This window comes from Tursiops truncatus, chromosome 7 (genome assembly GCF_011762595.2).
Source record: "Tursiops truncatus isolate mTurTru1 chromosome 7, mTurTru1.mat.Y, whole genome shotgun sequence".
NCBI lineage: Eukaryota > Metazoa > Chordata > Mammalia > Artiodactyla > Delphinidae > Tursiops > Tursiops truncatus.
Window position 1 is genome coordinate 112,810,927 of NC_047040.1, and position 11,192 is coordinate 112,822,118.

General features: G+C 56.3%; 1 protein-coding gene across 1 annotated transcript in view; it reads right to left on the bottom strand.

The window, feature by feature from the left end:
• GLI2 (GLI family zinc finger 2) overlaps positions 1-10,884 on the bottom strand; it is a 248,445-nt gene extending 237,561 nt beyond the window's left edge. The window contains exon 1 of the mRNA XM_033860329.2: positions 10,500-10,884. The gene's annotated coding sequence lies outside the window, so the exon portion shown is untranslated. The remainder of the gene's footprint in view (positions 1-10,499) is intronic.
• Positions 10,885-11,192: the final 308 nt, after the last annotated feature.

The following is an 11,192-nucleotide window of genomic DNA, read 5'->3' on the forward strand; positions in this document are numbered from 1 at the left end:
CTATTCCAGTGTTATCTACAATAACAAATACTAGAAAAAACCCTAAATGCCCAACAACGTAATAAAGAGAATAAAATAAGACCCTTGAGGAGAGAGGGTCTTCTGTGGTGGCACAGTGCTTGGGAGTCCACCTGCCAATGCAAGGGCACGGGTTCAAGCCCTGGTCCAGGAAGATCCCACATGCCGCGGAGCAACTGGGCCTGTGTACCACAATTACCAAGGCTGCACTCTAGAGCCCGCGAGCCACAACTACTGAGCCCGCGTGCCACAACTACTGAAGCCGCGCACCTAGAGCCCGTGCTCTGCAACAAGAGAAGCCACCGCAATGAGAAGCTCGCGCACCGCAACAAAGAGCAGCCCCCGCTCGCCGCAACTAGAGAAAAGCCCACACGCAGCAACGAAGACCCAACGCAGCCAGAAGTAAATAAATAAATAAATAAATTTTATTTTTTAAAAAAAGATTCCAAAGGGGCCCTCAGCCTGATGGCACCTCCATCTTTCCTGCCCACCAGCGACCGCCTGCTCAACGGGGGTCCCTGGAGGATGGGAAGAGGGGTGTCAATGAAGGAGCACCGCCCTAGAGCGTGGGGGCCTTAGCTGTTCTTGGTAAAACAGCTAGGCTGGGCCCTGGGGGCCCGAGGGTCCCGGGACTGAGGGCCCGATCTGGCACCCAGATGCTGGACACCAGAGATTCAGGGGAGATGGAAATGCCACCAGCCTTCATTGCACTTCCCACTGGGCTCCTAGAGCCAGGGGTGCCGCCGGGCAGTGTGCCCTCAATCTGCCCTTGGGGGTCTAGACCGAGCAGAGGAACTGAGCTAACGTGGAAAGAAGACCGCACTTCCCCATCAGCCCAATGCCTCCAAGCGGCCGCAGTCGGAACCCAGGGCAGAGTGGACGGGGTGAGTCCACAAGGCCCAGCTTCAATTGTGTGGAAGTGGTCCTTTTCCAGTCCCTCCTGAAGTCCTTGCCCACGTGCACTTGAAATATTAACAGAAAGCCAACAGTGTGCAGGCTAGGACAGTACACATCGCAATGCTCCCCCAAGAGCCCAAGTCTCCAAGGCCAGTTGGACCTCAGGGACAGGAAAGGCCACCACCCCCAGGACCCTGCCCTTGAGCGAGGGCCACGCCAGGCTCCCACTCAGAGCCCCGTCTCACACTAAGACACACCTGGAAGGCAGCTGTCAGGACGCCCACTCTAAGCTGAGAAGCCACGCCCTCCCTGATGACCCAGCTGCCCTGTACTCGTCAGAGACTCCTTCTGGAATCTCTCTTGCCTTCTCACTCTGAAGGAGACTCAAGTCCTAGTGAGGAGACGGGATGTTCTCGAAATATGCTGATGCCAAGGCTAGGATGCAGGCAGCGGATGCTGTGAGCGGGGGGCGAGATGCCAGCCACCACCGCGGATCACCTCAGCCACAAGCTTCCCTCACGGTGGACCTGGGCAAAGGAGAGATCAGGCCACTCCACCAGCCCCTCTTCCTCAAGGCAGACTTCCTGCAGCTCCAGGCCTGAGGCCATCGCGGCTGGGAGGCATGACAGCCTGCACCAGCCCCTCACTCATCCTTCCTGTCCTTCTCAGGAACCCTAAAGACACCACAGGTAAGCCTTTCGGTCAAACCTCAGTGGGGGTCACACTTCCCAAAGATCTGAAAAAACTCTGCAACACAGAACTGGACCCAAAGAGGGACTGACTTCTGGTCACTGAAGCAGTGAGACAGCCATCACGATGCACAGGTAGTTTCTTATACAGGAAAAAACAAAGGAGCGATCCTAGGGACCCTCCGGCCAAGAACCCAGGGCACAGAAACGAAGGTGCTGATTTAATAAGCTCGCTGCTCTGTGGTTTCTCCTGGGGTCTTCAGGTATCTTTCACAGCAAACCAGGGGACTGCCAGAGCCACCTGACAGTCTCAGAAAGAGAGCCCACTTCTCTGTGCTGTTCTGGAGGAGAAGCAGCTCAATTCTCAGCTAGTTTGTGTGCCCCAACCTCCAGTCCAGCAAATAGCTGGAAAGTCTGAATCCTGAGTTATCCATCCAGGCTTAAAGAAGCAAACGTTCTCCCTTTGTTAATGCAAAAATCAGAGGAAGTGAAGGACATCACAGAGAGAAATCACTAAATTCCCATCACCACACCCTAAAAAGTCTTGATAAAAGGCGGATGTCAGGGTCCCCTCCATAAGAATTCACATTCAATAGGGTCTCCGTGGGGGCCCGAGAATCTGCATATTTTCCCAGCTTTCCATCTGAATCCCTGGCTGGAAGCCCGCTGGAGGCTTTCTTAAATTTGCCGCTATAGCTCATTTCCAGTTCTGACTTCACTCTCTTATGCTATTTCTCTTTTTGTTTAAGTGCATCTTAGGAGAAAAATATCTAATTCATAAAGAGACCTGGTAGTTAAAAGACTTCCTGGTATATACGTCCATCAGCATAAACAGAGATATCACACACACCACATTCACACTTAACTGGAAGAGCAGCCTAACATACTACATCACGCGTGTGAGTAACATATGACATCACGTGTGTGACATCTTCTAAAGATGAAGACATCTGAGTTACATTCAAAGCCTGCCATCCTACCATCAGCACACCTGACAGTTCCTGAGTAACTGCTGAGTCAGATTCCTTCTTTCCCTACAGAAACGAGGCACCCTCAGCCAGCGAGCGCCAGCAACATCCCCTCACCTTGATCTCCGCAGACGGCGAGGGCCAGCCCCAAATACGCTGTCGCTGCCTGGACACACAACGTATCAACCGCACACAACCCACTGCCGTCTGCAGAAACGGCTGAGTGATGAACCTTCAACCCATCGTCCGATCACGATGACCTCAATTTTTGGAGACAGCAAGTCAAAACCCGACCCTTATCGATAGTCAGAGATCCGAGACATATTTCAGGAGAGTCTGAAAAGGCACTGCCGAGTGCTTCCCCCACCTCCACCAACGTCCCCTAGTCCACTCTATCCCCGCTCCCCCGTGACCACATCCAGGACCTGCCCCGAGCACTACAGCTGACTAGGCAGGGTGACAGACAGGGGGAGATGGGAAGCGGGGGCAGATTCCTTGAGAGGGCCTCACTTCACTCTCCCCAGAAGCAGAGGCAAAGACCCAGAACCCCCACTTTGCCCAGACCCTGGTCCCGCCACCCCGCCTGGCCTGGCGTCTTGAGAGGCCGGGTGTGCTGGCTCCCAGGCTGGTGAAGCCGGAGGATCTGAGAGATCACATCTGCCTAGCTCCCTCCCCCTCCACAGAGAGGCCAACCGACTGGCACAGGGTCACCCAGCTCTTGAGTGATGGTGTCACTCTCCCAGATGTAACCCCAAGGGCCTCGGCTCATTACTTATCACAGGGCATGTATTCATCCCTTTTACTCTCTTCCTCAACTTTTTCCAGAAGAAAGCATCCTGAAAAGATGACACACATAAGAAAGTCTTCCTAGCATTTCGGGGGCGGGGAGTGGCAGTCCTCTGCCCAACTCTTTATATCTCTGCTACCTTCATGGGCAGGCATTAAAGACGTGCTCTTAAGATGGTCTCAACCAGCAAATGACAAAGATGAGGGCAGGGGGCATCGGAGCCCCTTCACCCTTCCCACCAGGCTCAGTCAAGACCAGTTCAAAAGCGAAGCCCTTCTTAGTTCCCAGAGCAGAGCATGTTCAGTCCTGGGGGTATATCACCGTGATGGTCACCGTGGATTTACTTCAATGCATTTGTGTCATCCCACCCCCAGACGGCACTTGTTAAGACTTCTAACCCCTGCTTCTTAAGCCACCGCGTGGTGAACTATAGGTTCTCCAAGAAAGAATCAACACATGAAGAGCTATTTTCTGGCCTTCAAGGCCTGCCTACACTGCAAATACTTGCATAGCAATCTCCCCCAACGCAGGTTTAAAAATATGGACTTGTTTTTTTTTTAAACTCCCAACATAATGAATGAGTTTAAATATTAGAAGTTGAAATTATTAAGTAAATCATTTCACCTGCAAAGCTTCTATTTGCATAACATTAATTCATGATGGCAGCTAAAACAAATTCATCATATTTGGTATATGAGAAGCTGATTTACGTAGGAATTGAAAAAAAATCATGAGCACAAAATTATGTTGAAATGATGTACGAACTCAATGCAGAAAGATTCTTCTTTCCTTCTTTTCCTTTGCTGTTTTTAAAAAATCATCTGAACAACTGAATTATGGTGAGAAGGAAAAGGATTTCAGGAGAGGAAGGAGGCAAAGGACTGGCACCTCCGGAAATGAATAATGCTACCGCCTCACGTGTGTGGCAGGCTCCCGGTGCGGGTACACACACACTGTTATTAATGTCAAGTATGCCAAAGATACGCTGGGAAATCATTACCATTCATCGCCACTAACCGCCATTAAATTTCAATCAATTCAACTTAGCACAAGTGTACTTGAGCGGCCCTTACAGTTCCTTATAAACGTGGCTCAAAAGTCGGGCTGACTTATTGCATTGTCCAGCACACAAAGGAGCATTGCTAAGCGTCTGCTCGGACGCAGGGACGGATGCTCTTTTAACATCCTAAGCATTCAAAGATCCTTCTTTTTCTAAGCGCTAAGAGGTCTTGAATCCCTACAGGTCAAGGCGAATGGGTTGAGGGGGGGATACTGTTCTGAGAGACTACCATTCCTTTCCTGCCTCGGTGGGGAAGGTGGGGGTCAGGGCAAAAGGGGGCCTTCGGCACCAGCGCAGATTCCTTACAGAAAAAGTTTCGGATGCCGCCAAAAGTTCGGTAACATGGCCCCTCTTCTCCTGGCTCTAGCGAAATGCTCTCAATTCACTCTGCAAACTGTCACCTAAAGTCGAACGAATCCCTTCTCGGAGAAGGGGGAGGGGAGCCACGGGGAAGGGGCAGGGAGGACCAGCGGCCAAGGGCAGGGAGGGCGCCCTTTGGAGAAGCGCCTTCCCCAGGTGGGCGCCGGCTCCCCCGGGCGCTGCGGTCTCCCACCCGGCGACAAAGGCGGCCGATCTGGATCTGGGCCGCTGGCTTTCTTCCCGAGCCGCCACGAGCAGGGTCCCGCCTGCCGCCACTCGCCGGGGCGGCCGGTGCGCGGCCGGGACAATGTGGCCATTGTTCGCGCGCCACAAACCGGGCGGGCGGGCAGGTGGGAGGGACGCGGCGCGGCCGGCGCGCGGGCTCTCGGAGCGCAGAGGGGTCCCCGGACGCAGACACGGTCCCCACGGCCTGGGCACGCCGCGTCCCCGGAGGCCTCCCGGCCAGCCCTCCGCGGGGCAGAAACTGGAGGGGGGCTGGGCGAGGAAGGGGGGAGGAGGGGGAGCGAAAGAAAAAGATGCCCAAGGAAAGAGGAGATGGGCGGGGAGGAGAGGGAGGGAAAGAGCGAAAAGACAGGAGGGAGGAGAGAAGGAAGACCCAGGGCGGGGAGGGGAGGGGCGGGAGAGAGAGGGGGCGAGAGAGAAGAAAGGGGGAAAGAAAGAAGGGAAGAAGACAAAGCGGGCAGAGAAGAAGGGAGATGGGGGAGTAGGGGAGACAGACAGACAGATGTGCAGTCTGCCCAGGAAGCCTCTGCAAAGAGCTAAAGTTCACCCTGTTCCGTGGAGGGAAGCGGCTCCAAACCCAGCCGAGTCAGCAAAGCATAATCACACCAGGGGCTTTGCTTAATTACAGGTCTGAGAGTCGGGGCTGGAGGAAGGGCCATACTTAACTGTGTCCCCGGGAAGGCCCAGGCACTCGAGAGGTTTGTCAGGGTGGGGAAGACAAGTATCCCCCGCCTCCACCCGCCCCCAAGCCCAGGGAGCCCCGATCGCGGAGGAGCCCGGCCCCCGAGCTCGAGGCCGGCGTCTGCAGCGGCAGCGGCTGGGGCTGGCCCGGAACACCCATCAGGAAGCTTCTGATGTTCGCCGGGGCCGGGAGTCCCGGGCTGAGCCGGGGCCGGTCTGCGGGGAAGCCCCGCCTCAGCCCGGAGCAGGGCCACCGCCTCCTCCCACCCCCTCCACTCACTAGAGGGCGGCCAGGGGGCCCTCGGCCCAAGGGGGGAAATCAATCCCTTGCTAATGAATAAAAAGCCCCCTTTATCTCACTGCTGTGTTTGGTTCATTAAATTTTGCACAGATTTGCAGAGAAGAAAACATAATCAATAAACCTTGACAAAAAGTGAACGTGTGAAAAAGGCCGGAGAATGGAAAAGTGAGATAAAAGTGCTATCTGATCACAGATTTCAGGGGCAGATGACGAGCCCGGGCTGCCGAAGAATCTCAATGCACCATCACCCTTTTGCTGCTTCCCCTCCCTTTGCTGAAACTCTTCATTCAAGACAATAGGAAATGCACTAAAACTTTTTTCTTATGCTAATGCCTGAAACAGGGCACTCACAGTTAAAACACACTTCCCAGCAACCTTTTTTTTTTTTTTTAAACGACACACATACACACACATAAAACCACATTAACTTTTTCACTTGAAACCAAAAATCTCAGCAACAGTTTAATATGAACTCTTTGGTCACATCTTAAGTGAGTTATTTTCCCCCATGTGTGTTTTTTTTAAGAAGCCAGAATCAAAACACAAACCACTACATTGAGGATGCTTTTGTTGACGAAGGAATTGGGGAAAATATACTAAACATGCAGAAAGTCTGCTGGTATCGCTGCTGCATTTTCCCAGGGGGTTAAACATAGTTTTGTAGGTTAAGGATGTTTTGGTCACCCTCAAAATCTAACAATGATCAATGATTTTTTTTTTAAATCCTTTACAGTCCACAGCAAACACTCAAATTCATTTTGGAATACGTAATAGTATTGAATCTGGTGGCAAGTATTTATTTAAAACCCACGAAGCTGTTGCTCTTTACCAAAAGACACTGCCTAACAACAAACAGGACCCCTTCCCAAAGCGTCTTTTAAACAAGCCTGAGGCTACAATTACAGAGAAGCCTCCCTTCCCGGGAGCCTTCTTTAGAAGCCAGCGAGCCTTGTTCACTGAAATTGCTGCCTATTCGGGTGGCTAGTACAATCACCCATGCGGCCTCTGTATTTTCTGGAATCTGAGAATACAGTTTCTCTCTCTGGCATTCTTCACGTGTTTCACGTGTGCGAGCCTCTGACACTTACTGAAAAGAAGAAGGGGGACGGGGAGCTGCTTCCCCAGGGTTCCATTTCAAAGGGTCCAGCAGGAACAGCTGCAGTGGTCCACAGCTAGGTCCACCTGGCCTGGCCTGGCTGTCCCCGCGTACCGGGAAACAGGCCCAGGCACAGGTAGAACCCGTCCCCATCCTAAAGAAGCAGGGCAGGTGGCTCCACCTCCCCGGAGCCAGCGTCACCAGCAGGAGCGAGCGTCATTCAGATGAAAGGAAACCCGGCTGAACACACACTTGCCCAAGGAAAAGGCAGGCTGCCCTACCCCTTGAGTCCACAAGGATGTGGGACTTGGGTTTTGTGCTTGAACAAGCCAGCTGGGTGTGTAGGGGTCACACAGCCTTTCAAAGTGTGCATGACAACCTCCTGGTCCCAGTTGGAGGGAATCGCTGACATCTGTGGGGTGACGGTCCCCCCGCCCTTCCCCGGGTGGTCAAGAGAGGCCCTGCTGGAAGAAGGGCGTTTATTAGGCAAATATTCAATTTTGTCAGTCTGCCTGCTGAATCCCCGGGTTGGCTAATCCAGCCCTAGGGGCTGCACTGTGTACAGGGCACGTGTGGGAGTACACAAAGCATGAAGTATTTGTGTATCTTTCAGTCTGCAGTGCAAACAAGCCAGCTACAGTACACAGCCCCCAAGGCCCCTGCAGCCGGGCAAGGAGTCGCTGACCAGCGGCCCTGCGGCCCCTCTTCCAACCAGGCGACTCAAAGGATTTTCTCTGTTCCCCACAGGTGGGTTGGAGCATCCCTGAGAACATGGACGGGCCCGCCTTTCTAAGGCCGCCCGGCCAGAAGGGCCTCTCTAACCCCACACACCCTTCAAGGTGGGCCAAGCCAAGAGTCCCCTCCAAGGCCACGGGCAGGGTCAGTGTGAATTTGGAAGCAGCCTGGGAGGCCCTGCTGAAGTAGTCTGAACCCTGTGCAAATTCCCCTCCAAACAATCCCCACAGAAGATAAAAAAACATCCCTAACAGCCAGTCCAGCCTTGTTCCGGTGAGCTCAGCCCTGCTTTGGAAGTGTTTCTCTCCCTCCCATTGGTATCCTCGCCCACTGACTTTGAAAACAGACTGCTCTGACTATAATCTGTCACTCAGATGCCAAAGCAAGAGACCGCCGGGCCACCTGAGGGCTATTTCCTGGCCGAGTGGGCCCCTCACCTCCACTGCCTTAGTTTAAATCCCCCTAGAATCACTAACTAACCTCATGAAATGAGCGTATTTCTCCCAGCAAAGGGCAAATACAAACCACCCTAAATATCACAAACTTGAACTAACTCTGAAACGCTCTGACAAGTGACAACTCTCCATGCGTCTAGGTTTGAGTGGGACCTAAAATCTGGGGGAGAACATCTCCATGATTTCCTGTAACCCTCAGCTGTAAGGGGGAAGCACGAAGTCTGGGAAAACGAAAGCAAGAAAGATGAAGGAAGAAAGGGGACCAGGGAGGTTCCGCAGGGATGTGGCTGCAGTGGCCTAGAGGCTATAGTCTAGAAATCCTGCCCCAGGGCGGACCAGAAGTTGGGGAGAGCCTAAAGGGCACCAAAACTCAAAGCAGCCAGGCATAGTCAGGGTGCCCTCCCTGGCCCTGGGGAGACCAGCCCAGGAGCCACACAATGACTTCTTTCCCGGCAGAGCCAAGTGCAAAGCCGCTCCCAGGCGCCCACACAGGGAAGCCACCGAGGGAAGGAAACCCCCAGGCAAGGTAAGGAAATGGGCGGGGAGGGGTCTCGCAGGCGAGGTGGCTAGAGCAAACAGGTCTCACGGGGGCACCGGTGGCGAGCCCGCCTATTCCGTGGCTTTCCACGGCTGTACATTTTGGATTTCACCGTTTATTTACTTTCCTTTCTGGCACCGAGCCCCCTGAGCACTCCAATACAATATTTGCTTAAACACTATTTTATGCCGCTTGCGAGAGAAACGTTTACTTTCAAATTCTCCAACATCCCCCCGAGCCTCGTCAGCAAACAGCATATGAGCGTTTTACAACTGCTCCTTTATCTGGAGCTGTAGGGATTAAACCTTCACACGCCCGGCGGGGGCGGCGGGGCGGGGGCCCAGGACGCGGCCGCGGCCGTTGGGCTGCAAAGTCCGCGCTGCAGGCCGAGCACCGCCCGGGATGCCCGGGCCAGAGGGCAGAGGAGCGCAGGAAGGACCCCCGGGGCCCGGCACCAGACTCCAGGGAAAGGTCTACTTTTCCAGCCGGGATCAACTCGGAAAACCACATCAAAATGACACAAAAGAGAGGAGAGTGGAGGAAGGCCCCCTGGGGGAGACCCAAAGCCTACGAGCGTCCCTGCGGCTGGTCACCCGGGGTGAAGCGCGCGGGCTCCATCCCGAGCTCCCCGCGCAGAAAAAGTCGGGTTTCCTAGGAAATGACAGCAATTACTGCTGGGCTGAAACGGCGCCGAGATGGGTGGACTTCCAGCTCCCCGACGCGGCGGGCGCGCTCACACTCACACACACAAGCACGCGCCCCTTCCTCCTCCCCCCTCTACACGCCCCCCCGCCCCCGTCCGGGGAAAACGCTCCCCTTTCTAAACCCTTAATAGGATTGGCGCCCAACTCTCTCCGCGCCTCTCCCCATCCATCACACACAGATCAAGTTGCAGTAGTGGATTTTTCAAATTCCTCAGCAAATATACTTGTTGAGAGATTGCCGGGGGGGGGGGGGGAAGATGAGTGGGGGCGGGGAAGAAAGTGCGGGGTTGGGGGGACCCGAGGAAAGGGCGAGGGATTACGCGCGGATCCCTCCGGGAAGTCAAGCGGCTCTCGGGGCGGAGGGCAATAGAGGCGGAGGAGAGAAGCGAGGAGGGAGGCCGGAGGGAAGAGCCTGACCGAGGGGGAGGGGGCAACAGGGCCTGACGAGGGGGAGGAAGGAGCGAGAAAGAAAGAAAGGCAGGGCTCGGGACGGGCTGCGCCGAGAAGTGCAGTTAGAAGTTCGCAGCGGCTGTGGCTGCAGCCCCTCCACCCCCGGCACACTACCCGGAGACACACTCCCACCGCCCACCTCTGGAGCTTCGCAGCACCCCAGCCTCCGGCGCTACCCCCACCTCCCGAGAAAACAGCCCCGGGCTGTGGAGACGGGGTGGAGGCCGGCTCGCTGCGCACCCCAAGAAGACTGGCTCTTTCCCCCAGGTGGGAAGGGAGATGCAAAATCGCCCCCCGGCCACGAGTTCCCCGGACCCCCCTTACGTCCCCGCCCGGCGTGGCCGGAACCCGTACCCGGGCCGCCCGCTAGCCCGGTGCCCGGATCCCCATGCCGTGGCGCGGATACCCGGCCGAGGGACCCTCCGAGACGGCGCAGCATCCCCTCGGCCCGGGGTCGGCCGGAGTAGGGGGCACTTCGCGACGAAAAGCAAGCAAAAGAAGGCCAAAGCCACTTTACCGAGGGAGACAAAAGTTTGCCTCTAGCACGCAGGTGGCCTCCGGGGCGCCGAGCGGTGCCTGCGGGCCCCCATCCCAACTTGGCTGGCGCGGCGAGCCGCCGCGGGCTGCCGTGTGCCGGGACTCAGTCCGGCCGGGGCGGGGCGGGCCAGGCAGGGGAGGGGACCGAGAGGCGGGCGGGGGCCGGGCCACCCTACCGCCGGCGAGCGAGCAGCTCCCCGAGGCCCCGGCGCGCCGCGCGGCCCGCGCTCCTTCCTCCCGCTCCTCCGGCTCTTCCTCGCCTTCCTTCGCGTCCGCCGCCGCCGCCACCGCCTCCTGCTCCTCCTCGAAGACTCATTGATGGGAGTTTGAAAAAAAGTCCGCGGAGCCTTGCTGCCTCGGCTGGCGAGCTGCGGCACTCCCGCGCTCCAGCCCGCCGCGCGCCCGCACGGCGCAGCGCCCCCGCGCGCACGGCTGCAGCACACCGGGCGCCGGGCCCCCGCCCGCGCCGCGCGCCCCCGCCCGGAGGGGACCCGAGGGACCCGGAGGGGAGGGGCGGCCGAGGACCCTCCTCCCCAGCGCCTGGGAGAGAGAGCACACCTACGAAGAAAGTTCGAGCAGGGAACGAAGGAGCGCGCCAGTCTCCAACACTTTTTTTAAGGCGCTGGGGGCGGGGGCGGGGGGGTTGCGTCGCTAACTCAAGTCAGATGAGCTC